The sequence below is a fragment of the Macaca nemestrina genome, chromosome 10 (assembly GCF_043159975.1).
Source record: "Macaca nemestrina isolate mMacNem1 chromosome 10, mMacNem.hap1, whole genome shotgun sequence".
Taxonomy (NCBI): domain Eukaryota; kingdom Metazoa; phylum Chordata; class Mammalia; order Primates; family Cercopithecidae; genus Macaca; species Macaca nemestrina.
Window position 1 is genome coordinate 67,833,721 of NC_092134.1, and position 27,950 is coordinate 67,861,670.

At 38.2% G+C, this 27,950-nt stretch overlaps 1 long non-coding RNA gene across 1 annotated transcript in view; it reads left to right on the plus strand.

Moving 5' to 3' along the window:
• LOC139356718 (uncharacterized) overlaps positions 1–23,670 on the plus strand; it is an 81,740-nt gene extending 58,070 nt beyond the window's left edge. The window contains exons 4-5 of the long non-coding RNA XR_011609065.1: positions 11,601–11,678; positions 22,740–23,670. This is a non-coding gene — a long non-coding RNA (uncharacterized lncRNA). The remainder of the gene's footprint in view (positions 1–11,600; positions 11,679–22,739) is intronic.
• The last annotated feature ends 4,280 nt before the right edge of the window (positions 23,671–27,950 follow it).

A 27,950-nucleotide genomic window follows, 5' to 3' on the forward strand; every position in this document is an offset into this window, starting at 1 on the left:
ACAGCCTGGATTTCGAGAACTACAATACATCCTCCCGCCTAGTCTCCAAAAAATTTAAGGTTCACAAGAGGAAACAATGGTCATTCTATTTAGATTTAGTCATTGTAGTCACTCACCAGAAATCTAGAAATACACCTTTTCTTCTCCTGAGGTAAATGGAAAGATTTGCATATCTATTTAAGCAAAAGGAATCAGTTACATTTTTGGTTGCAATGAGCAGAAAGAGATTCTGGTTAACCTAAGCAGAGGAAGGGATTTAATGGAAAGACATGGGGAAGCTGAATGAATTCAGGAAAGATTTAAACCAGTACTCAGAGGATATGAACCAGGAAGTCTTCAGAGGCCTACACAGCAGGAACAAATGGTGCATATGGTCAGAAGATCTTCAATAGAATATACGTTTTTCTTTTGAGACAGGGTCTCACTTTGCGGCCCAGGCTGGAGTGCAGTGGTGCAAACACAGCTCTGCAGCCTCGACCTCCCAGGCTCAAGCGATTCACCCACCTCAGTCTCCTAAGTAGCTGGGACTACAGGCGTGTGCCACCACACCAGGCTAATTTTTTTTTTTTTTTTTTTTTTTGTAGAGGCAGGGTTTTGCCAAGTTGCCTAAGCTAGTCTCCAACTCCTAGGCTCAAGCGATCCACCCACCCCGTCTCCCAAAGTGCTGGGATTTCAGGTGTGAGCCACTATACCCGGTTGAATAATTTTTTTTTTTTTTTTTCGTCCAACTCTTTAATACTTGCTTGTAAAACTGAAAAGGAAGATGCTCCCTGAAGATAGCAGATCAAATAATAGAAGTTTTTGTTGGTGGTTGTTTTTTTAATAATGGCCAATCAGCCCCACACTTGATGTAAACTGAAGGCTGGGAGAGAACTTTATTTTCAATGAACGTTCGCATAGACCAAACATGAAAACAAGTCCTCGACTTCAATTTCTGTTAAACCATAAAATAAAGGCCAGAATTTTAGGTTCACAGGAGGATTGTAGATTTTTTAAATTATAGATTTTAAAAATCTACAACCATATTTATTTGCAGCTGGGAACTCCTTTCTGGGATGTCTTCCTGCCTAGTTAATGCACTTCTTCCACATGGTAAAGGCCAATGGGAGAACCTATTAGCTCTGCTTGGCTCTTGGAAGTCCAGATTTACTGGAGCCTTTGAGAAAGCTTAATATATAATAACCCTATTCCTTGCTAAGTTTTGAAGCAATTGAGAAATAAGACAAAATAGCAAATGAAGGCAAAAGTTCCTCCCTGTTTCATGACGAAGGTGATTTAGGAGATTGCAGCTTGAATCTGTGGGGGTAAGCTCTTAATATTGAGCAGGGTATCCTTTCCCCACTTTATTTATTTATTTACTTTTTTGCTTTGTCAAAGATCAGTTGACTTAAGTATTTGGCTTTATTTCTGGGTTCTCTATTCTGCTCCATTGGTCCATATTTCTGTTTTGTTTTGTTTTTTTTTTTTTTTGAGACGGAGTCTAGCTCTGTCTGTCGCCCAGGCTGGAGTGCAGTGGCGCAATCTCGGCTCACTGCAACCTCTGCCTCCCGGGTTCCAGCCATTCTCCTGCCTCAGCTCCCCGAGTAGCTGGGACTACAGGCTCCCACCACTGCACCTGGCTAATTTTTTGTATTTTTAATAGAGACGGAGTTTCACCGTGTTAGCCAGGATGGTATATGTCTGTTTTTATATTGGTGCCATGCTGTTTTGGTGATTCTGGCCTTATAGTATAGTTTGAAGTTGGGTAATGTAATGCTTCCAGATTTGTTCTTTCTGCTTAGTCTCGCTTTGGCTATGTGGGCTCCTTTTCAGTTTCATATGAATTTTAGGATTGTTTTATCTAGTTCTGTGAAGAATGATGGTGGTATTTTGATGGAAATTGCATTAAATTTGTAGATTGCTTTTGGCAGTATGGTCATTTTCACAATATTGATTCTACCCATCCATGAGCATGAGATGTGTTTCCATTTGTTTGTTTTGTCTATGATTTCTACCTTAAAGTAATAAAAGCCATCTATGACAAACTCACAGCCAACATTAATACTGATGGAGAAAAGTTAAAAGTATTCCCCCTGAGAACTGGAACAAGACAAGGATGACCACTTTCACCACTTCAGTTCATCATACTACTGGAAGTCCTAGCCAGAGCAATAAGACAAGAGAAAGAAATAAAGGGCATTCAAATTGGTAAAGAGGAAGTCAAATTGTCACTGTTTGGTGATGACATGATCATATACCCAGAAAACCCTAAAGACTCATCCAAAAAGCTCCTAGAACTGGTAAATGAATTCAGCAAAGTATCAAGATGCAAAATTAATGTACGCAAATCAGTAACCCTGCTATACACTAACAGCGACCAAGCTGAGAATCAAATCAATAACTCAACCCCTTTTGTAACAACTGAAAAAAAAAAAACTTTTGGTTTTTCTATTTTTAATCTGTCTCAATCCAATTTGCAAGCAACCAACAAGCATTATCTGTCTATATAGGGCTCCTTAATACTTTTTAATAATTTATTTTATTGTTTTTTAAAAACAGCTTTATTGAGATATGAATATGAATGGTAAACTGGTAGAATTTGTACAATTTGACAAATGTGTAAGTCCATGAAACCATTGCCACAACCATGATAGTGAACATCAATTGAAGGATGAATGATCAATATTTCCCCCCTGCCTTTTTGTAATCCCTCCTTCCTATTCTTCCTACCCACTCCTCCCAGGCAATCACTAACCCACTTTCTATTACAATAGATGTATTTACTTAGTACTTTTTTTGGTTTAGCTTCTTTCACTCTGAATAATTATTTTGAGATTTATCTCAAAATCATTGTGGGTAAAAATAATTCATTCCTTTAAATTACTATCATTTCATACAATAGATATAGCACAATATGTTTGTACATTTGCTTATTTATGGACATTTGATTGTCTCAAATAAAGCAGCTATGAACATTCATATATGGGTCCTTGTATGCACGTATGCTTTCTTTTCTCTTGAGTAAATATCTAGGAGTACAATGTTTGGATAATATAGGAGGTTTATATTGAACTTTTAAAGACATTGCCAAACTATTTTCCAAATTGGTAATAACAATAATATATGAGGGTTCCAGTTCCTCCATATCTTCATTACTTGATGTGGTTAGTCTTTTTAAATTTTAGTTTTTCTAACTGGTCAACAGTGGCATCTCACTGTGGTTTTAATGTTCATTTTCTTAACAAAATGTGTCTACTCGCCATTCATATACAGGTTGAATATACCTTATCCAAAATGCTTGGGATCAGAAGTGTTTTGTATTTCAGATTTTTTTAAAAATTCTAGAATATTTGCATATACATAATAAGATACTTTGGGGATGGAACACAAGTCTAAACATGAAATTTATTTATGTTTCATATACACTTTATACACATAGCCCAAAGGTAATTTTATATAATATTTTAAATAATTTCATGCATGCATCACATGAGGTCAGGTGTGGAATAGTTGTACTCAAAAAGTTTCAAATTTAGGAGCATTTCAAATTTCAGACTTTCAGGTTAGGGATGCTTAACCTGGATCTTCTTTGGGGAAGAATCTGTGCAAATATGTCTCCCATTTTTTTAAAGTGAATTTTTAATTGGGTTGTTTGGTTTTTATGATTGAGTTTTGAGAGTTTAAAAAATACATTCTGGAATATAAATCCATTATGAGATAAATGCTTTACAAATATTTTCTCCCATTTGGTGGTTTCTGCCTTAATTAATGTCTTTCAAAGAGCATAGGTTTTAATGTTGATATTTTTAATGGCTCATCATTTCATGTTTTTCTTTTGTGAATCATGCATTTTATGTTGTATCTAAAATACCTTTATGTCTTATATCTTTATAGTATGAGGTTTACATTTAGGTCTATGATCCATTTTGAGTCAATTTCTTTATACAACTATAGGTATTGATCCAAGTTCTCTATTATTTTGCAAAAGTTTTTCAGCATCATTTATTAAAAGATTATTCTTTCTCCCTTGAATTGTCTTTGTACCTTTGTTGAATATTACTTGTCCATATGTGTGGTACCCATATATCCATTGGTTGTCATATGTGTGGATCTGTTTCTGCACTGCCTATTCTGTTCCAATGATTTATTTGTCCGTATTTACACTAATGCCAAAGTGTCCTGATTACCTTCATAATAAGTCTATATAAACACTTTATAACAACTCTTTATAATAAAATAGTAAAAGTCCTCTGATCTCGTTTTTCTTTATTCAAGATGATTTGGCTATTCTAATTTCTTTGCATTTTGATATGAATTTTAGTATCAGTACCAAAAACAAAGCCTAAGATTTTATTTAGTATTGCACTGAAGCTACAGATAAATTTGGGTAGAATTGGCATCTTAATAATATTAAACCTTAAGGCCCATGAACAGGGTATATCTCTCCATCGTTTAGGTCATAGTTCATTTTCCTCAGCAATATTTTATAATTTTCATGTACAAGTCTTGTCCATCTTTTTTCAGATTTATTCCTAATTATTTTATATTTTAATGCTGTCTCCAATATTGGGTTGGTCCAAAAGTAATTGTGGCTTTTACCATTACTTTTAATGTATTTAATAGTATTTTTTACATTTCCATTTCCAAGTTCTAATATGTAGAAATACAATTGATTTTGGCATTGATCCTGTACTCTTCAAACTTGCTAAATTCACTTATTGGTTCTAGGGGTTATTGTAGATTCCATCAAATTTCCTACATAAACAATCATGCACTCTGCAAATAGAAACAATTTTGCTTTATCTTTCCTAACTTAAGTGCAGTTTTTTGCCTTATTGCTCTAATTAAACCTCTAGCACAGTGTTGAATAGTAGTACATCTTTTTCTTCCCTAATTTAGGAGAAAATCTTTGTATTTTTCACTGTTAAGTATTATGTTTCCTCTAGGTTTTTCTTAGATACCCTTTATCAGATTGAGTGGAAGTTCTATTTCTGGTTCGCTGAGAGTTTTTTTTTTTTAATTAAGAACACATGTTTGATTTTGTCAAATGCTCTTTCTGCATCTGTCTTAGTCTGTTTTTCTGCTGCTGTAAGAGAATACCACAGACGAGATATTTTGCATAGAAAAAAATGTATTTCTTAAAGTTCTGGAGAGTGAGAATTCCAAGATTAAGGGGCTGCATCTGGTGACAGCCTTCTTGCTCCATAATAATATGGCAAAAAGATCACATGGTGTGAGAAAGTACTGGCTTAGATCTCTCTTCCCTTTCTTATAAAGCCACTAATTATTCCATGGGCATCCCACCCTCATGACCTCATCTAATCCTAATTACCTCACAAAGACTCCACCTCTGAATAGCATTGATATATAAATTTGGGTGTTAACTTTTCAACACATGAACTTTTGGGGGGGTACATTCACATCGCAGCAGCATCTATTCAGATAATGATATAGTTTTTATTTTTTCATGTGTTAATAGGATATACTACTTTCAATGATTTTTAATAGTAAGCCAAACTTTCATTCCCAAAATAAACCTCACTTGGTCAGGATGTATTATCCTTTTCATATACTCTTGGATTCAATTTTCTAAAATATTGAATTTCTGTGTCTATGTTCATGAGGAATACAGTTCTGTTATTTTCTAATCATATAATGTTTTTGTTTGGTTTTGGTATCAGGATAATAGTAACCTCACAAAATAAGATGGGAAAGATTTCATTCTCTTCAATTTTCTGTAAGAGTTTGTGTAAGATTAGTATTATTTGTTCCCTAAATATTTGGTAGAATTCATTAGTGATGCCATCTAAGCCTGAAATTTTTTATATTAAGGAAATATAAGTTCAATTTTTAATAAGTATAAAGCTAATCAAGCTATCCAGTTCTTCTTTTGTGCACTTTGACAGTTTGTATCTTTTTTATGTCATATACTTCATAGCACATTGCTATAATTTTGTTTAAATAGTCAAATATATTTTAAGAATTTAAATTTAAGAACACAAATCTAGTATAGTTTTCCATAGTTCCCATTTATGGTTCTCTTTGTTTTTATAAGTAGATTCAGATTTTCATCTGGTACCATTTTTCTTCTACTTGAAGGACTTCTTTTAACATTTCTTGTATTGAGGTGCTATTGGTGATCAATTATTTCAGCTTTTGTATGACTGAAAGAGTTTTTATTTCACTGACTATAGATGATAGTTGTTATTTTTCCTTCTAAATATGTTGATCCACTCTCTTTCGCTTGCATAGTTTCAGATGAGAAATTTTCTGGCTTTCATATCTTTGTTCCTCTTATGTAACACATGTTCTTTCTCTGGTTACTTTTAAGATTTTCTATTTATCACTGATTTGGAGAAATTTGATTATTATATTCCTTGGTGTGGTTTTCTTTATATTTCTTGTAATTAGAGTTCTTTGGAGTTGTTGGATCTGTGGGTTTATAGATTTCATCAAATTTGGAAATTTCCAGCTATATAATGTCAATATTTTTTTGCCTTCCCCCCTACTGTTTTACATGTATATTATTACGTGTATATTAATGATGTAATATAATGTATGATGTAGTGTAATGTATGTTACATGTACATTAATGAGTCTCTTATTACATTATATTAGCCTGATGAAATTTGTCTCACAACTACTGAAGCTCTTATAATTATCTTAAAATACTTTTTTTTCCTCTCTGTGTTTTGTCTTGAGTAGCTTCTGCTGATGTTTTCAAGTTTACTAATCTTTTCTTCTGTAACATTTTAACTGCTATAAATGCCATCTAGTGAATTTTTCATCTCAGACATTATAGTTTTTAGCTCTCATTGTTTGATTTGTTTTGTATTTTTATAACATATTCTATATCTTTTTTTAGCTTTTGGAATACTGTTAAATTAACTTTTCAAATGTCTGTGTCTAATAATGCTAACGTCTGTGTCAGTTCTGGGTAGGTTTCAATTGATTGATTATTCTCTTCATTATGGGTCTCATTTTTTCTGCTTCTTAGAATGTCTGGCACTCTTTTATTGGATGCCAGACACTGTGAATTTCACCTTGTTGGGTCCTGGATATTTTTGTGTAGCTATAAATATTCATGAGCTTTGTTCTGGGATATAGTTAAGTTCCCTGGAAACATTTTGATTCTTTTGAGTCTTTTTAAGATTTGTTAGGCTGGACCACGGCAGCACTTAGTCTTGGTAACTTATTCCTTAGTACTGAGACGGGACCTTTCTAACTACTCTATCCAACGTTCCATAAATTACGAGATTTTTCAGTCTGGCTATTGAGAACAGACCCCATTCCCAGCCCTTTGTGACTGCAGAATACTTTTTATCTAATAGTTTCTCCAGCTTTGGATCATCTTCTCACATACGTGCTTTAATCAGCACTCTGCTGAATACTCAAAGGGAATCCTCTAAGGATCTCCAGAATTATTCTCTTCTGTATCCCAACTACTCCATCCTACACACTCTAGCTACCTTGGCAGTTGTTTGAGTCAGAGAGCTAAATCTGATCCCTGTTATTCCATCTTGGTCACAAGTAGAAGTCAATCAATTATTATTAAATGAAATTTACAGAAAATTGGCAAGATATGTACAAAAACTCCCATATCTCCTTACCCAAAGTTCCCAATTATTAACATTTTACCCCTTTCCTCCATTTCTCTCTCTCTCGCAACATTTACATTATTCTATTATAAACCACTTAAGCAGTAATTGCAGACCTGATGATTAATCACTCCCCGTTCCTCCAGTGTGTATTTCTCCAAAACAAATACATTCTCCTACATAACCACCTTACAACCCTCCAAATTAAGAAGTCAACATTGATACAACACTACTATCTAATTAACAGAACACTCTCAAATTTTTCCAACAGTCCCAATAATATCTCTTTATTTTCTTGTGCAGGAGTCTACCCAGGATCATGCATTGCATTTAATTGTCATAGATTTTTAAATCTTCTTCATTCTGGAACAGTTCTTCAATCTTTCTATCTCTTCATTCTGTAGATATTCCTCTACCTAAGTATATCTGATGATTCCTCATGTCCAGAATCAGGCCATTATTACTTTGCAGGAATGCTCTGATGCTGTACTTTACTTGGGCTATCACATCAAAAGACACATGAGGTCAAGCTCTCCCTCCACCAGTGAACAGCAGTTCACTGGATCAAATTGACGTCTAATAAGTTTCTCCATCATAAACTCGATGTTTTTCCTCTTGATAAGTATTTGGCAGGGAAATACTTTGATACTATGCCAATATTCAGTTCCCAATCAAACCTCCACCTTCCACACTCAACATTATTGATGGCTAACATTGAATTTCATGGAACCTGTTTTTAACCCATATGCACTGAGTTTTCCAAAGGCTTCAGCAACTATGATCAGCTGTTCCAGCTGTAACAGTCATAATCTCCATTGTAGACCAATATTTTTTTAATTCCATATTTTAGAGAAGCAGTTATATCCATCTAACCATCCATCAATCCAACCATTCATCCATATATAATTCGTTCACTCATTCATTCATTAAATAAAAATTGTCGATACATCTGCCATGTGCCGGGCACTGGAAATATAAAAAAAATAAGATGTCTGGGTGTGGTAGCTCACACCTATAATCCCAGAACTTTGGGAGGCCGAGGCTGGCAGATTACCTGAGGTCAGGAGTTCGAGACCAGCCTGGCCAACATGGTGAAACCCTGTCTCTACTAAAAATACAAAAATTAGCCAGGCATGGTGGCAGGCACCTATAATTCCAACTACTCAGGAGTCTGAGGCAGGAGAATCACTTGAACTCGGGGGGTGGAGGTTGTAGTGAGCCAAGATGGTACTCTTCACTCCAGCCTGGGGAAAAAAGCAAGACAAAAAAAAACAACAACAACAACAACAACCTTAAGATACACTGATTGTACCTAATGCAGTCCTAGTTTTAGTAAGGAAAAATGGCATGTCAACAAATAATTACAATTTAATGTGATTACCACAATATTATAATGCATTATAAAATATATGGAGTATCAAAACAAGCTTTATTAGCATATAAAAGGTTTCCTAAAGAGGTAATATTGGAGCTAGGTTCTTTAAGGTAAGTTCTTTGTCTTTGGGTGGAAGTGAGGGGAGGGTAAGGATGTTTGACATGGGAGCAAGAGGGAGGGCAACAAGAAGGTAAGAGAAGAGAGACTGGTGGTGGGGAGGGAGAAACAGAATGGAAAAATGTAGGTGGGCCAGTTTGGTGTGGAACAAATTGTTTTGATCATGCTTAGTAGTCCAGTTTTTATTCACTAGAGGTTCTCACTAAAAGTACAGATTCCTGGGACTAATCCTGAAGTTATTGAGTTAGAATCCCTAAGGAGGATCTGGGAATCTGTATTTTAACAAGCATCTCAAGTTTATGAATCACTGCCGTAAGCCAAAGAATATTTCAAATGCTTTAAAACAAAAGTGAAATAATCAGGTTTGTGTTTTTAAAAGCTCACAAAGGGACTTGTGGAGGATGACTTCAAAAGGGAGGCAGGTAGACACAACCATCTGTGTCCTCAGTCCGAGTACTCTACCAGTTACTGGCAACACACAGACTTCCAAATCCTATCTTTTCTGGAGCTTAAGTGATCTTAGCTGAATTTAAGACATTTGTGGAGAGGATTTGATCCAAGCCACCAGCACTGTGTCTTGTGTTTCTGAATTGCTCAGGCTGTAAGGATGATCCAGACCACTAAGATGCTCCAAAGTAGATTGTTAGAAGACACTAGCCATCAAGATCTGCCAAGAGTCTCATTGTTGAACATGTTCAACAGTTGAAGTCTATGTTCAATAAGAGGAATTGTGGTGAATATGGTTGATGGGCACTCAATACCTATTCTACCCTCCTTTTAGTGCAGTGGCTTTTAAACTTTTTAAAGAACTCAACCCACTGTAAGAAAAACATCTGATATTGCAATCCAGTATACACATATGTGTACTACAAAATAATACTTGTGCTTACTGAGTTGATGACTTCTGATATTTTCTATTCTGTTCTATTTTGTTTCTTTTAATGTTCTCATGATCTGCTAATGATGGGTTCTGATCTCAAATTTGAAAGCCATTGCTGTGATATACAATGAAGACTACTTTTCCTCACACACTTCATCTAAAGTCCCAGATGTTTTTAGACTTTGCAAACCAAATATCCTCATATTGCTTTTGCCATTTTTGCTGGCAGGTGTGTTATAAGGGTGTTTGGTCTTCTTGGCAATGTCAGCAGAGATTTGATTGCTAGCATAGGTACCTTGCATGGGCATTCAAGAGAAAGGCAATGGACATCCATTTTTGCTAGTGCAGTTTGTGTCAGGAATAGAATGGTTCTGGAGTATGTAGCATTAGTGGCTTCATAATCCTGGTACCTTTTAATCAAGAGGGTCTCTGATTGCAGTGGCTTTGTGATCAAGGCAGTGGCAATATGGTGCTGGAGCCTGAGGAGCCCTGATCCTAGAGTGGCAGCAGCTCCCTTGGTGTCCAGTACTGTGTGTAGCTGGGCAGGGCAAAGGAAGGTAAGCAAAAGGTCACTCTATAGGCTGTGTTGTCTCTCCTTCCAAGAATTCTTTATGCCACTTAAAATCTTAAAATCTTAAAATCACTTAAAAGCAGGTAGTAAATTGCTACCTGCCTAAATGAGCTAGAGAGTATTCTGTTCTCTGCAACAGAACCCTACATACAGAATAACCAGTCCTGCTGAATTACCAATGAAGTAACAGCCGAGGGGGCTCAGGACTTGCCTAAGCCTTTATTCATCAGAACTTATCTGGGTCTAGCCACAAAAATGAAGGAAGGACAACTATGTCTAACAGCATGGGTCAATCTTAGAACCATAAGGTAGAACAAAAATAGCAAAACACACAGTATATGGTTCTGTTTATATAAGGTTTTTTCTAAAACATGCAAATTAAACTATATTGATTGCATAGTGATAGATCTAAAAAGAAAAGTTTAACATTGATATGGTTTGGCTGTGTTCCCTACCCACAATCTCATCTTGAATTTTAATCCCCATAATCCCCACATGTCAAGGGAGAGACCAGGTGGAGGTAATTGAATCATGGGGGTGGTTTCCCCCATGTGTTCTTGTAATAGTGAATGAGTCCTCAGGGGATCTGATGGTTTTATGTGTTTGGCAAGTTCCTCCTTTGCCCATTCTTCTCTCTCCTGCTGCCTTGTGAAGAATGACATGCTTGCTTCCCCTTCCACCATGATTTTAAGTTTCCTGAGACCTTCCCAGCCATGAACTGTGCCATTGAACTGTGAGTCCATTAAACCTCTTTCCTTTATAAATTACCCAGTCTCAGGTAGTATCTTTATAACAATGTGAGAATGGACTAATGCAGTCATAAAAGTCAGGATATGGGGCATGAGATTGGTAAGGGTCGTGGAAAGACTTCAGAGATGACTATGTTCTATTCTTGACCTAAATGGTCATTTCACAGTAGCTTGGTTTATGTACTTTTCTGTATGTGCATTCTGTTTTACATTCTCTGTCACACACACAAAAGATTAAAAACTACAACAAAACCTAAAAATTTTAATTTGGATTCATACAACTTTGGAATTAAAAAATAATTTATGATCATCTGGTTCATCTACTCACCAGGTGTTTGACTCTTCCTACAGCCTTTGCATGGATGATTGTCTGTCCTCTGTTGGGCCCCTTCTGAAGAGTTGGAGTTGGGTAAATGTCACTCATGAGAGCAGGAACACAACCAGACAAACCACAACTGAGCCCTGTAGCTTTGTTTTCATGTAACTATGACTGTCCACTCTCTTCTTCCTTCAACCCCCTGCTGTCAGGTCACTGCAGATGGTATTTAAAGAACTCAAAATGATCACAAATCTATTATTAAGCCTTAGTACCCTAAGAATATAACTTCTCTCATCCTGAACCTTAGGTTATAGAACTTTTTTTCATTTGGCAGGAGGATATCTATTTGTTATTTTTTGTTGTTTCTTACAAGATGCAAGTAAGAAATGATTAATATCATAGCAGAAAAAGAGATCCAAAACACATGGGTTATCTTCAAATATAAATCACTTTCTTTTTCAAATGGGCTGATAAGGTTTAGGGAAAGGTATTGGGAAAATAGAAATGAGGGGTGGGGTGAAAGAATACCCTACTTTTTGTGTATCCTCCTTTCATGATATTTTAGAGCTCTCCAGAATGACTTGAATTTAGTAAGGGACAAGTGGTCTAGATCTAAAAGTTCATCCAACAGAGGAAAATTTGCAAACTGCAGCTCTGCTTCTCCAGTTTTCAAAGAAAGAAAAGGTTGGTTTTTTTCTGGGACTAATGTTGGTAAGATTAAATGTTAATGCTTGGAACATTTTCCGGTAAAATGTGCTGTGTAAACTTCAAATAATACACTTGTTTTGCAGGTTAAACTTTTTGTTTTTAAAGAAACATAGCATTTCAGAACTTTTCCAAAAACTGTTTACTTTTTCCTGATGCTTCTTAATATTTGAAATATTTTTCTGCTAATTAGAGATTCCCAAATAAGTGGCATGATACATAAGGATAATGTATATTGTGTTTGTCCAGTAAATATTTGCTGAATGAATCACAATGAACAAATGAATAAATGTATAAAAGAATAAGTAACCATGTGGAACTAGGTGGTTCTTTTTGAAATATACAAAAGTTACTTATTTTTATGGGGATGATTTCTGAGAATTACAGGTAATGATTTGATTATAACAAAAGACAAAACTAAGTAAGTAGAGCTGACTTTCTACTCCACGCAGAAAAATGAAAGTTGAAAAATGAAGAAATTATCTGGATAGTTCAGACAAAAAACTCACTATAGAGGGAGCGAGGTCCTTTTTCATGGCCCAGATTCATTTGAGCCATCCAATAACATGACCCACTATAGTGGAATTTGGCATTAAGCAGGCTTGTTTTGGCTCCCGTCCAGTGGGGTTTAGTTACTGAATTCCTTAAAGGACATTGTTCAAACATGGTCTCCCATGTAACTCGGTTCTAAGGCGTGAGCTGCAAGAACCCTGACATCACCATGCGACTCCAGGTCATTATTTCATTGGATCAAATTATTCAGAAAAACACTATCATTCCAGTTTACCTTTCTGGGTTAGACAAATGTAAAATGAATTGCCCAAGATTTGCTGCATAACAATTACATGAAAATACCTAAAAGCTTTGCCTGCAAGGTATATTAGTAAATATGATCCTGATTCCTGGATTCTGCAAATAGAAGCAAATTGGTATCTGCTAATTCTTCACTCACCACACCTGCCTTCTATAATCTTGGTTTCTCTGAATGTATATTTGGTTACTGAAATAATTGTGTTGATTTGATGAATGATAGAAATCATAACAATTAAATTGCCTACCACTCCAACTGTCATTCATGACTCTAACTTGCTCTCTGAACTCTTGTTTACCAATTCAAGAAAATACAAGGATGTTTTGCAGAGGGTGTAAGCATGTTGCAGAAATAGCAATGACGGTCTTTTTCTTGCTTCCTCAGGACTGCCACAGCTTTGTTGGCCATGCCTGAGCAAAGTTTTTTATAAAATGACCTGGGACTGGGCATTCTGCCCATGCTCACACCTGGCAAATCGTAGCCTCCCCTCCTTGGGAACTCAGATGCACACTGAGTTCCCGTTTTCTTTGACTGCAGAACAGACAAGGACCAGCTGGTTAGTGCTGACAGGGTTCACACTACTGATGGGAACACTACTTAAGTGTTCTGCATTTGCTCATTATTTATCAATGGGGAGATATTTTTCTGGAGAAAAGCAAGTCCTTTGTCTTCTATAGAGTGGAAAGTCTATTATTCCGATGGGAGATGACCTAGGAAGGAAAAGTTGATCATTCATTTCCCATGTGTAAAGTCCCAAGTGTAATTCCCCATGTGTGAGTTTTTATTTTAAAGATTTGAGTTCTAATATAAGAAATGAATTGTGGCCCTAGAAATACCAGATACTTAACTTTTTTTCTGTAGCAATATAATTTTTAATAGCCAAGTATGTCATTTTTCATATACCAGGTTGCTTTTATCACCAATTTGAAGCATATATGATTGTTATAAGTATTATTAATTACTTGTATATAACTTTATACTGAAAATAACTTCTGACATCGTTGGCCTCAAGACATCCAATAATGCCATGCCATGTTTAGTGTGTGAGTATAGAGAGAACACATTCCTGTGTGGGTGTGCAAACCTCATTTGAGTCTGGGGACTCTGAGACATAGAAAAGTGGAGAATCAGGCACTTAGCTGATGAAGGGGTAGGGAAAGAACCTCTAATGCCTGTCCTGTTCTCTCCTCAATATTCCACCTATTTTCCAATATTATGTGGGACAACATAGAAAGAAATTAAAAATAAAAATTTCTACACCTTTACCTGAAATTTGAAATTCCCAAGCTTTTATCCTTTCCTTCCTACAACTCTTCCATTTTTTCTTTACCTCTCCTTCTCTGTCTCCACCTCCTCCTCCTCTTCTCTTCTCCTCTTATTTTGCTCTTTTTAGTCTTGTTAGATCAAATATCAGGTTCTCTTTTGTCTTTATTGCTCTGTTTAACATTGAATATTCATATTCATCCAAGTAAGCTCATTTTTGCATGTTTCCCAACCAAGAAACTAACAGAACATAATAGAAATGTAACTGATACTAAGCTATTGTCCTTGAAACAGATCTCATTACAATTATATGTAAGAGATATTTAAAAATAGCTCTAAACCAGGAGGCATATTTATGGTCTTCTGAAGATGAATAGACTTATTTATAGGTGAAGAGTCATTCTGTAAGATAAGCTAAAATTAATCATACTGCTGAATTTTCAAAGAGGTTAGAGTCCAAATTAAATATAGAAGGGCAAACCAGTTTCTTCCTCTTATGTATTTTAATGAAGACTAGAGAGGCTGGAGAAATATTTATATTCTTTTATTCATATTTTCAGGATTGCCTCATGTCTCAATTTTCTTCCCCCAAATCTCCCCTTTAAGTGAGGGGACTTCAAAGTGAATATGGAGATTCTCAACTCCTCATATCTTTTTGTTTAAAAGGGAAGAATTAATGGGGCTGAAAATTTAAAACAACAGATGTACTAAAAGTGTGATTACTGCTGTGAATAAGACATATGGGGGAGTCCCACTCCCTGTGGTTGAGGGCTGTGGTGGAGGTCTGATTCCATCCCAGAGGAGCTGAACCTCAAGCCGCCACTAGGAAAGGACCGCTGATTTCCCTCAGCGTGAAGAAGATAAGGAGCCATTGCTGTCTAAACGTAGCTATCTAGCTGCTTGTGGTTAACAGGAGACCCTGCTAAGAATTTGGGGTAATTCAGTTAAAAATGACTATTGGAATGTGCTGTGTGGTAAGGGAGAAAATCTACTTCCAAATGACCTGCCACATGACTCTGATGGAATTCAAGGGCAGAGAGGAACCAACTCTTCTAGACTTCTCCGCCGACGGCAACATGGTGAAGTGAGCTGCACTGCAGAATCTGGGGTCACAACAGTTCCAGTTGTGCTTAAATGCTATCTCTTCCATTCTGGCCCCAGATATTTTTTTTCTGTCTCTCGACAGAGCTACATAGCTGAGTCATGACGCCTTGAGTGAGAAAACAGCGTCTTCAGACAGTGGCTGAGATAAGAAAAAAAGTGAAGTAGAGTCCCCAGCACAGTGGTGTGTATGTTGATATCACTGAGTTATGGACTATTTCCTTTTAGCCAGTTTCAAAAGATGACTTTCTCCATATGCAATTAATTCCACATATAACTACAAGAAACTGCATATTTCAGAACAGTTGTGTCATCAGTATGAATGTTTAAACAAGCTCTGTGGTCTCTTTCCCACAAACTGATTTAACATGTATATAAAGAGGCTTTGGAATGAGCACTTTACATTTGCTTCTCAAACTTCAGCGTCTGTTTTCAGTAAATATTGAAGATGAAACTTGCCTCATTCATGCCTGGAGCTCGGGCCGGTTACAACTAAGGAATGCGGTTCCTGGGTTTCTCGTGAATAAAATTCTCCTGTTGTGAACCTAGCCTTTCTCAGGCCATGTCAACAGCAAAACAACAGAATGGATGTGGAATACAGCACTTGTGGTCAATCTGTTGAGCTGGCTACAGATTATCCTAACTAATATCCCAACAGTGGGAGTAACACAGACCCACGTTCAAATTCTGCCTCTATCATTTATAGGTGGAGTGCCCATATATTTGAGTTTGCCCAGGGTGGTTTCAGCTCACTCTTACTGCTCTGGTGTAATTATTGTTAGCAATTCCTTCCTATTTCACATGTGTCCCAGTTTGAGCTATAATACATATGCTCACTCTACTCATAGCAACACCCTGCTGAGGTCTCTGTGTCCTTGCTTTTTACGGGTACAGCAGTATGTGTTGGGGTTCTATTCTAGAGACCAATTTCATATGACAAAGTCATCAAAACTGATTATAAAATAACTTAATTAAAACACAACTACATATGTGGTATAACAATTTATTGAAATATTAAGATATGGTTTTTCTCCCCACACATCTTTTTCCTTCTTTGCTGATTTCAAGTAGGAACCAGTTCCTTGTATGCTCCTTTGCCTCAGGGACTTTTTGCAGGATGGAAGGGGAAACCCCTGAAGTCCTCTGTGACTATTTTTGTCTTTTGTAAAAGCCTCAGACCCTTGAAGAGATAATGTTAAGTGCCCCCTACTCCAAAGAAGAGAGGCAAAGGCACTGGAGGGCAAAGTGAGGAGAGAGAAGCTCTTCTGCCTAACAGGGTAGAGGAGGAAGGCTGCAGACCCCTCTAAGAAAGCAAGCAGAAGAGGTGCTAACTAAACCCATCAGTTTTAGGATCAGCTTTACAATTTGCAAGGCCCAATGCAAAATGAAACTGTGGAACCTTTTGGTCAAATTTCAGGACTTCAACAGAAGAGCACTAAAACAAGCTCAGGGTTTTTCTGAGCAGGGGACCCTGTGAGACTACCCATGTCACTTGTGCATAAAGCTAGCCCTGCCCAGAGGAGATGGTCCTCAGGGCGTCTAGAGGGAGGCACTTTCCTCAAAGCCTTCTAACCACAGACTGGCACCACCAAAATTCAGGGCACACTGTGGGCTTCACAGTGGGATGCCAGTGATACCTTGAAAAATTGGAGGTTAGAGCTCCTTCCTCAATTGTCCTCATCCCGAGCAAGCTTTCCAGGTAGTGGTATGGTTTTGGGAAGGAGAGGGGGCCCCCAAAAGGATGAGGTAGATGTTTTTACCATCTTTGAAGGATGGAGGCTGAGAGTCAGAAAATTAAATTGATTTAAAGAAATGAGGAAATTGATATGTTTTGAACACTTCAGTTTGTAGACTAAAATTTATTCAACGTATGCTTTTATAAATATTTAAGTACATAAAACCAAATGTTTAATATAAGATCCACATTGTAAATATTCCTTTGAGAGTATTTTTCTGCACGGACTGGAATGACTGAGCTTCTTAAAATATAAGTGCATGAAAGGGAAGGAAAGATGCCTGCTTTTTCTTCACTGCTGCAAGGACTTTTGATCTCCATTTAAAATTCAGATTGTCACAAACATTTTTCTTGTCCATTTCATGTGCAAAAATGCTCTAAGAGTCATTGAATGGTAGATTCTGTGAGATGAGAAATTTCCATGGCTTTGGTAACTGATTATAAATATGAGCATCTCATTTAGGAAGGAGTAAATGTTTTTTTAAAAGTCACAATTCTCTGTAATAGTATGATATTTGAGCAAGTTCCTTAACCTGCTATATAGCATTATTATCTGTAAAATGAGGATCATACCTCTTGGGTTGTTGTCAGGACTAATTAGGTGACATACACTGTACCTGGCATACTAAATGGTGGATCCAGGACATGACTCTGCCATGTTAGTCATATAATGGGGACCCAATTTCTAGTTTGTGGTTACTTCAGGCTGCTTCTTCTTCTCCCTCTTCCTCTTCCTCTTCCTCCTCCTCTTCCTCCTCCTCTTCTTCTTCTTCTTCCTCCTCCTCCTTCTCCTCCTCCTCCTCCTCTTCGGTTGTAAGAGAACCCCCAACCACCATGAAGTGCTGGATTTTTTTTGTTTTAACATTAAGGTAAATTGCCTTGTCTACAAAAGGACAAGGTAGCGCCAATCTCCTCAGATGCCCATGGACCATGGAACAGATTATTTCATGCTGCTGTCAGTCACTCTTGGCCTTGGGCAGACATTGAATCATTGGGGATTAGAATCAAAAAGGACCAGAGAATCATTGCCTTCACTGGTCTTCGAAGTGCATAGCTGGGAAGGGCTCTGTGGAGGTGATTCAGGGACTTTCTAGGGAGCCCAAGGGGCCCTCTAGCATATGTGGTCCCAGACACCTACTTCCCATTTTGCCAGAGGAAACTCCAACAGTATCTGTTTTATATATTGGCCATCTAAGTCAGATTTTAACAAAAGGGCTCTGCAGCCATGAACATTTGAAAATCATGGATCTGGTCCAACCTTGTAATTTTAGAGTTGACGAAATTTCGAAGTAGAAGACTAAGTGTCTTAACCAACATCACATAACTAGTTAGTGGCAGAGCCAGGAGTAACCCAAGATCAACTCCCAGTCCTGAACAGTTTTCCTTCTAGCAGGCTGCCTCTTGCTGAAAGCTGAAGCTAAAATCGCAGATGTTGCAGGGTCAAGATTAACACCTTGCAAATCAGATGTACAAAAACAGTAGCTTATTTATTTTCTATAACTGATTTAATCTTGCTCTGAAGCTCTCATTTCTACAGATGGTGGAAATAAACTTGCTAAGTTACAATCTCTTCCAGGGTGAAAAAAAGGGGAAGAGGGCTTACTTTACTCAATTTGATGCTGAAACTCCCTATCAGAGTCTATTCTCTACTTTCTATAGGTCTCCCCTTCGTCCTTCTTCCCAAAACGATGTCTAGATAATGGAAAAGTTATGGATCTGTTACTGGAAAGGGGTGTCAATCCAGACCCCAAGATAAGGTTCTTGGACCTCTGGGCAAGAGAGAATTCAGGGTGAGTCAGTACAGTAAAGTGAAAGCAAGTTTATTAAGAAAGTGAAGGAACAAAAGAATGGCTACTCTATAGCCAGAGCAGTGGTATAAGCGGCTCAATTGAGTATACTTATAGTTATTTCTCGATTATTTGTAAACAAGGGGTGGATTATTCATGAGTTTTCCAGGAAAGGGTCAGAGATTTCCCGAAACTGAAGGTCCCTCCCCTTTTTAGATTATGTAGGATAAATTCCGAATGTTACCATGGCATTCGTAAACTGTCCTGGTGCTGGTGAGAGTGTCTTTTAGCAAGCTAGTGCATTATAATTAATGTATAATGAATAACGAAGATGACCAGAGGTCACTTTCATCACCATCTTGGTTTTGGTGGGATTTGACTGGCTTCTTTACCACATCCTGTTTTATCAGCAGGGTCTTTGTGACCAGTGTCTTATGCCAACCTCCTATCTCATCCTGTGACTAAGAATGCCTGACCTCCTGTGAATGCAGCCCAGTAGGTCTCAGCCTTATTTTACCCAGCCCCTATTCAACATGGAGTTACTCTGGTTCAAATGCCTCTGTCATGTTCTCATGGAGGCAGGAGGAGGGCTGTATAAACTTGCAGGTTGTGTTTCTCTGCAGGTTGCTGCTGCTGTGCAGCTGAGGTACAACCCCTCTCGTTCTCTGGATATCAGCCTCTGTTCTCCCTACATGCGCTGTGTAAGTGTCTGCAGCTGGTGTAATTTGTGGTCTGTTCTCTCAGCATGGGCAATCTATGGTGATAGCTCCCATGGAGCTAGGCCATCTCTCCCTGGGAAAATTCTAGCCAGGGTACTGGTGCCATGGGAAGGCCATCTTCAGAACAGAACTGGCTGCTCTTTAGGAAAGCTTCTCTTTATCAGGCACCTAAACGACTGAAAATTAACTAGAATGCTATACATTCTTTCCTTAACATTTTCTTGAAGTAGAAAATTAAAAGCAGACACGTAATTATTTTGAAAAGTAAGTCTTCCTGTTAAAGACAGCAGAGTAAAACCACTTACGCCATTCCCCTTTCTAAAAATCCAATGAAAACAATAAATGGAACAAAAATAGAAGGAAAAAAAAAATCTCCCCATCATGAATGAAATGAGGAAACAGCTATAATCCCAAACCACAAACTCTGAAGGATACCTGCCACATATTGTGAGCATGGATGAAGATAAGGGAGACCCTTAATGCTGACAAATGCTTCTTTGAATCTCAAACAGGATATATATTTATCTAAAATTAAGTGAAGTAAGCTAGAAAAGTCAAGCCAATTGTTCCTTGATTAGAGAGAAGGGCATGAATAAGACCAGGGGAGAACAGAGACTGTCCTTAAACATATACTGAGTTTGGGATGCTACAGATTATTCTCTTTCTCCTTTGTACTTTTCTGAAATTTTTGAGTTTTTTTTTCATAAATACTTTTTGCTGAAATAATAGTCATTCTAATAATCAGTAAAAGCTAAACAACCACCCTCCACCCCCACCAAAAAAAATAACAACTGGTTTTGTTAACTCTGCAAAAGGGTTAAAGGATAATAGCTACACTGGAAATCTTAGAGAAGGACACCCTTTATTATAAAACCCTAATAGGCTATAGAGTATAAAAAGATAAATCAGACCAGAGTCTGGAAGAAGGGGGAAGAATAAATTGAAGTCCAAATTGTTCTGCATTTAAATATGGGCTCAAGTAGTAGGACTTGACTGAGTTTATTACTCCCAACAGTCAAACAGAAAGAGAAGGAGTGAGGAAACCAAGAAACAGTGGAATTAGGCTGGGAGTGGAGGAAGTACTAGAACTTGGGTTGGCAGAATTCATCTTTGTAGTTCAAGAAGTCTGAAGTTTTACAGTTATTTGCATCACCTGGATAGAAGACTTTCTTGGCTTTCTAAGCTTTCTGTCACATCCATAAAGATCTTGTTTTAATTTACTTGTTTGTTTACTTTGAGGCTGAATAGAAATGAAGGAAACCAAAGGAATGATACAGTACTTGTGGGTAGGAAATGACAACAGAAGTCTGAGCTCTGAATCAGAGCTAATTAGGGAAGCCATGAGCTCCTCCCATCTTCACCCCCAACCTACCCCTTCCCTGTTTCAAACTCCTTCCCTACACCTGCAAAGGGGTTTGAGCCTCTTGAATCTGCACTTCAGCTGACCTCTAGATTAACTGCACTATAAGCTTTAGGTTGGGAAGGAGAAGGACAGAGCTGTTTTGACTGAGTCCAGGTAAAGGTCATTGCAAGGAGCAGGGAAGAAGAGGCAGTGCAGGGAGATCAGCATGGCTCCTGTTCACAGGTGACCACTCTCCATTTGAGGCCACCTGTATCCTATCTACCCACCCACTCTCACCATTTCTAGACCACTTCTCTTCGCCCAGTTCATCAATCAGAAGTAAAAACAAACAAACAAATCCAACAGGTGAGAAAGAGGATAACACAATGATTCTTAATGGTATTTGGAGACCTTCAAGGTCTCAGTCCTTGCTAACACACCTGAGCAATGTTTTAAGTCCAGAACACACTCCTTCTCATTTTGAGGTCTTTGTTCTGAAAAATCTTCTGTCTTAAATAGTAAGGGTAATGCTAATTGTTTAAAAAAAAAAAAAAAAACAACTATTACTACTCAAAGCCCAAAGCTCAAAGACAAGCTGTCTCCCAATACCCACTCCCAATTATACAAACGTAAAGAAAAAATGGGATAACCGAGATTTTGTTTTAAACTTTCAGTTTAAAACATAGACTCAGCATTCCTGAATGAGTAGCAAATAGCAAACCTTGCTGAATAGGGATAGCAATGACACTTACTTGGTTGGTGATTCTAGAAGCTGCTCTCTGGGATGATCTTCTTGTTAATGATCCCCTATGGATTCATCTTTGATGGGCAATAAAGAATTGCTTTCTTGAGGGACACACAGCTTCTGCAGACCTCTTCATGCTAGTGTGGGTCTAGAGGCCTGGAATTTGTTTTAAAAATAAACATTATAGGCTATTTTCAGGCAGGCTTGAGGTGTCTTTGACAATGTGGTTTCCTAAAAATCTTAGTTGGCTTCTGTTCTATTTGCTTCCTATCAATTGTATGTGTGTAGACACAGTCAAAGATGCTGTGTGTAGACGCAGTCAAAGATGCTGTGTCCACAGTCTTTAAACCTGAAGATTCTTGCCCCTTTACTTCCAACATCACTGATCTATCCTTTTCTAGTTCTTCTTCAATGACTACTTCTTTGAGACAATTTGAAATCGTAGCTTCTCATGGGGAAACACTCCCCTGAACCGGAACTTTTTTAATAGGTTCAAGGTTTCTTGCAGAGAATCCTTAAATAATGGGAGAAAGTCCAGTGGGCATGCCTTGCAAAATAATAACAATAATGATAACAATAATAATGGCAGAAGGACTTCAGGTCTTTCTGGTTAAGGTTGCTACTTTGAAGTCATTATTTCTGCTGCTTTGGTGCAGATAAAGAAGCAGTTGGCTTTGTCAGTGTTTCAATGTTCCACGTCATGGAGCTTCTCTCCATATTGGGTTGTGGCCACAGTCAAATAGCACCTGCCTTAGGAAGGCAGCACTGGAATGTTGTACCATATGTAGTACTTTGTACATAACAAAATACACTTTGCCTTCTGTCTTCCTGCCTGCATTGAGCCCAATTCTGCATTTTTTATTCTTATAGATTTTAGATTGACCTTACTTTCATGGACCAAATTTATTAGTCTCTTTTCTTTCTTCCTTTTTTCCCCCTTTAGTTGCAAACTATAGAAACCATTTGGGTTGGTTTGAGCATAAAAGGAAATTACTGAGAGTTATTAGGAGCTCGGTGATTCATTGGGAGGTCTGGCAAAAAAAGAAGCTCAAGGCTAAGCTCATAGGAACACAGCCTGGCATCTCACCCAGAAGAGGATTGATGAGGATTCTACTGCCTCCACAGCTCCTGCCATCATCTTCATCTGCACCATAGATGCTCAGAACCCAGTCTGTGTCCACATGTTGCTGACTTCCTAATCAGAGCTTCATGTGGGTGTATTTGGTTGGTAGAACATAGGTCCCAGACCTAATCCCTGGGAGCTGCAAGGGATGCCGGGAATTTCTGCCCTGGAAAAATAAAACTCACAATGTGGGAAACAAAGAAAATGTACAGCAGGGGTTTAACAGAATGACAGGTATCTGCTAAAGAGAACATTGATGAAAAAAAAATTTTTTTTAATAATAAAAAGCACAGCAATTTTCCCTTTAGAGCCCCAGAAAGATTCAGGCCTTAGAGGCACTAAGTACTATAGAAAATGAGGCTGAAGCATGGGGCTGAAACTTGGTTTGGCTGAAGGTCTGCAGAAGGTGGAGCAGTTTAACCTCTAGGTTCCCTCATCCACCCCCATGCAGCCAGACAATTATCCCTCCACCCTTCTCTTTTCCTTCCCTCTTCGTTTAGAAAACTAGAAGTTTATTCTCTGGAGAAGTTCCAGGCTCAGTGACACCAGGTCAAGGTGCTGAACCGACAACAATTAGATTAAGTTAAAATCTGCTTGATAAGTGTACAAGTAATCTATTCTCAAAACCTAAGAGATGTCTTCAGTTATCTCTAACTATATGCCAGCAGTAGGCCTTCTAGGAAACTGTACTATGATTCTAGGAAACTTGGTTGTGGGCTGGGGAAGGACAATAAAGAGGATTGTATGATCATCTGCTTCTGTTACTGGAAAGGGGTCCCGATCCAGACCCCAAGAGAGGGTTCTTGGATCTTGTGCAAGAAAGAATTCAGGAGTCCATCAAGTGAAAGCAAGTTTATTAGAGAAGTGAAGAAACAAAAAGATGGCTATTCCATAGACAGAGCAGCACTGAGGGCTGCTGGATGGCCATTTTTATGGTTATTTCTTGATCATATGCTAAACAAGGGGTAGATTATTCATATGCTTTCTGGAAAAGGGGAGGTTCCCAAAACTGCGGGTTCCTCCCCTTTCTAGACCATATAGGGTAACTTGGATGTTGCTATGGCATTTGTAAACTGTCATGGCACTGGTGGGAATGTTTATTAGCCTGCTAATGCATCATAATTAACGTATAATGAGCAACGAGGATGACCAGAGGTCACTTTCATCACCATCTTGGTTTTGGCCGGCTTCTTTATGGCATCCTGTTTTATCACCAGGGTCTTTATGACATGTATCTTGTGATACCAATCCTGCTGACCTCCTATCTCATCCTGTGACTAAGAATGTCTAACCTCCTGGGAATGCAGCCCAGCAGGTCTCGTTCTCATTTTTACCCAGCCCCTACTCAAGATGGAGTCGCTCTGGTTTGAACGCCTCTGACATTTCCACTCTCAAGGAATGGTGTTTTTATTCTCTTCTCCCCAAAATGTACTTGTGGTCGTTCCCACTGTTCCATTCCACAGCATTTTAGGAGGTTCTCAAGAGTGTCCTAAACAAGCAGAGGAGAATGGTAAGCCTTACCCAGTCCTAGTTTAAGAAATGAGTGAAATGAGGTCTGAGTTATTTCACAGGTGAGCTAGACATCCTCGAAATAAAGAGCCAGAGTATCAGGCAAATCATCTAACAGCTAAAATGAGCGTACTTCTATTCCTAACTAAAGTTTATATTCCCGTGGTACAGTTGGCTTTCCCAGGCTCTCGGCGTCCATGCTGTCTCGGCGCTATCTCGCAGCCTGACGCCACGCGCCATCTGCTGGCCTTGAGCTGTATAGCTCTAGAGTAACTTCAGAGGCCACGAGGGAACAAAGAGCACTCGCCTCCTTCAAAGGAGCTCCCACAGGCCCTCCGTTTGCTTCAAGTGTAGGACTGAGCAAGTCCAGACCACTACCTTAACAGGTATGAGGAAAATGAAGACTCTCCTATTTTGGCACGTATCTCAAAATTGTCATCATTCACTCAAAGTTCATAACCACAGAGACCTTCCTACTTATTTTCTCAGGTGTTTTGAAGTTTTGACATGGGAAGAAAATAGCGCTTCTAAAAACATAAACTAGACTAATTCAGAGTGCTCTAATTTTGACACCGACCCTACTCTCAAAGCACATGGCATCTTCTTTAAGGAGTTGTGAATCTTAGATTCTATACCAGCCTAAGTGTTGCTAGACTGCATTCCATCAACTATCTTACCTGGCTTCCAGTCTTTGTTCCCAATTGTTTATAAACCAACCAACCAACCAATAAAAGATTATCTCACAATGCACACACCCATATTTGATCTAATAATCCAGTAAAATGAGTGCCAGAAAAATAATACAAATATCCTTGTATATTAAGAAATACGTTTAAACTAGTCTGGCCACTATTTGCAAGTTGTAGCACCAAATGCAAAAACAAAACCAAAAACGTACAAATAATGTTTTCATGGCTCCTATAGTCAATCTACATGCAAGGGCCTGGAATTCCAAAAGCCAAGCCCATCAGTCTGGAATGGAGAAAATTTCTGAGTCTTGCTCAGTCAAGTCACACGTGCACATTGGCTGCTGTGAAACCAAAATAACCAATTGATTCTTTCTCTTACATTTTGTACAGTGGAATAAGAGCTATTAATTTATTAAGCAATTGGCTTGGAACCTTCCCTGACCACTCTTTGCAAAGAGAGAGAGGTCTGGAAGACTTGTGTGGAGTGAGGAAGTGATGGTACCTGATATTTTCCAATTTTCTGCAGGTCATTGATGGAAACTTTGACCAGTATCTTTGTTCCTCCCTCAACATATGGCCATCCTAAAAGTTAAGGCATAGATTTCAAATTCTCGAGTCAGTTTTTGTATTTAGGTCTTCAAATACAGAGAGAAACTGGCAGACAGGGTTGGAGAAGTATTGAGAACTAATTCGGATACCCTGAAAGCTGAGTTCTAGACCCAGTGTTGCCAGCAATGAGCCAAGAGACCTTTCACGAGTTAATTTACCTTTCCATGTTTCAATTTTCTCATTTTCTAATTCCTGCCCTTATTCCCTTCTCGCCACTCTGAGCCCCTTCCCCTTTCCTGACTGGGTAATAGGACAGAGAGCCGGAGAGGGTCTGTGAAGCTTCCTCCTTAACGTCCTAGAGTAATGGGTCTCAGTCTTCACTGCACAGTCAAGTCCCATGGTGCGTTTTTCAAACTCACATACCTGGCCCTTCCCTCTGCTGAATTCTCGTCTGCCCATAATTGCTCCCTCCTTTCTCTTTGTTTTCCTTTCTCCCTTCCTTGTTTCCTTTTCTATACCTTTCTGTCTCTGTTAGAACTTCCTTTTCCTGGTATCTAGCCAATCTCCTCATCCTGTTTTACTTTACTGTCCTAAGATGCTGTCTTCTCATGCCTATGTGTACTTTCTTTAAAAAAAAAAAAATGTTTAAAAATCATTGTGTGTTTGAGTGGCTGGGCTCACTGAAAAAATGTTGGAATATATTGTAAAGCACATAATGATGATGATGATGATGAGCTATGGTTTATTGAGCACTCTCTTTTTGCCAGGCAATGTTGAAAGTCGCTTCACATGTATTCGTTCATATAACACTGTGTCAACCCCATGAGGTAGGGACTATTATTATTTCTATCTTGCAGGTAATGAAACTGAGGCACAGAGAAGTAACATAAAAACAAAAGCTAAAAATTACCGATAATGCCATGCTGAGAATTCAAAACCACCCAGCATCCCTATTTCTGAATGAATGGTATGCCTCTTCCTTCATGCATACATTTATTCATTCAAAAACCACTTATGCCACAACTCTGCATTGCCCTGGGGCCAGTTGTGGGGATCAAAGGACCCTTTCCAATAACTGCATTTGAAATGTGGCCTTTTGTCACTGAAGGCAGAAGGAACTTCTGGTCAGTGGAAGGAGAACTAAGATAAAATTCACCACTATCCTACATCCCTACTCCCATATCCAGCCATATGACAGAAATTCAAAAAAGAACTCAAGCTCTTGCCAAGAATGGGCTGTCCAGTGATGGCAGCAACTGTAACACACACACACACACACACACACACACACACACACTGCATGTTTAATATCATGGAAAAATGCTTATGACGTATTAAAGGAGAAAAGTCAACAAGTCAGAAGGTGCAGTATAACAGCAGACATTATAAAAAGGCCCAGGATCAGGGGGTGGGGAAGTGCAGGGGCAAATGTATCGAAAAATAATTTTTTTAAAAAATGAGTGATTCTGCCTAAGGAAAGTTGATAGATTTTCTTTTTTTTTTTTTTTTAATTACCTGAATTTCTGCAGTGAAGATGCATTACTCATGTGTTTAGGAAAAAATAGTTAATCATGTTATCTTGTAAAAAATGTTGCACAAATTGTTTAAGAGTTAATGTCAACAAATTATATTCAGGTGAAATTCAGAGTTTCTGATTATATTTTAAAAGGAAAGAAAACTAATATTTATTGGCTAAGCTTATTTTTTTTTTTTTTTTTTTTTTGAGACAGTCTCACTTAGTCACCCAGGCTGGAATACAGGGGCATGATCTTGGCTCACTGCAACCTCCACCTCCTGGGCTCAAGCGATTCTTCTGCCTCAGCCTCCTGAGTAACTGGGATTACAGGCACCCACCACTAAGATCAGCTAATTTTTTTGTATTAAATATTTTTAGTAGAGACAGCGTTTCCCCATGCTGGCCAGGCTGGTCTCGAAATCGTGACTTCAAGTGATCTGACCACCTGGCCTCCTAAAGTGCTGGAATTACAGGCGTGAGCCACCCCACCCAACCTGACTAAGCATTTTCTCCTGCATTAATTTTATGCAAGTTTCAGGGCAATCTTGTTCAATTGTTTCGGGGACAGCAAGTAATGTGCCCAAGGTCACTTGCCTGAAAAGGGTCAGAATGCCCAATTCCAGCCAACTCCCAAACTCAGACTCTGTTCTCCAGACCAACAGTGTTTCACCATTTTATTTTCTAATCTGAGCATAATATGCTTTCATCTGTAACAGTGGCTTTTTAAAGTAATTATGGAGGCTAAAGGGTGTGGAGGGAGGCAGGAGG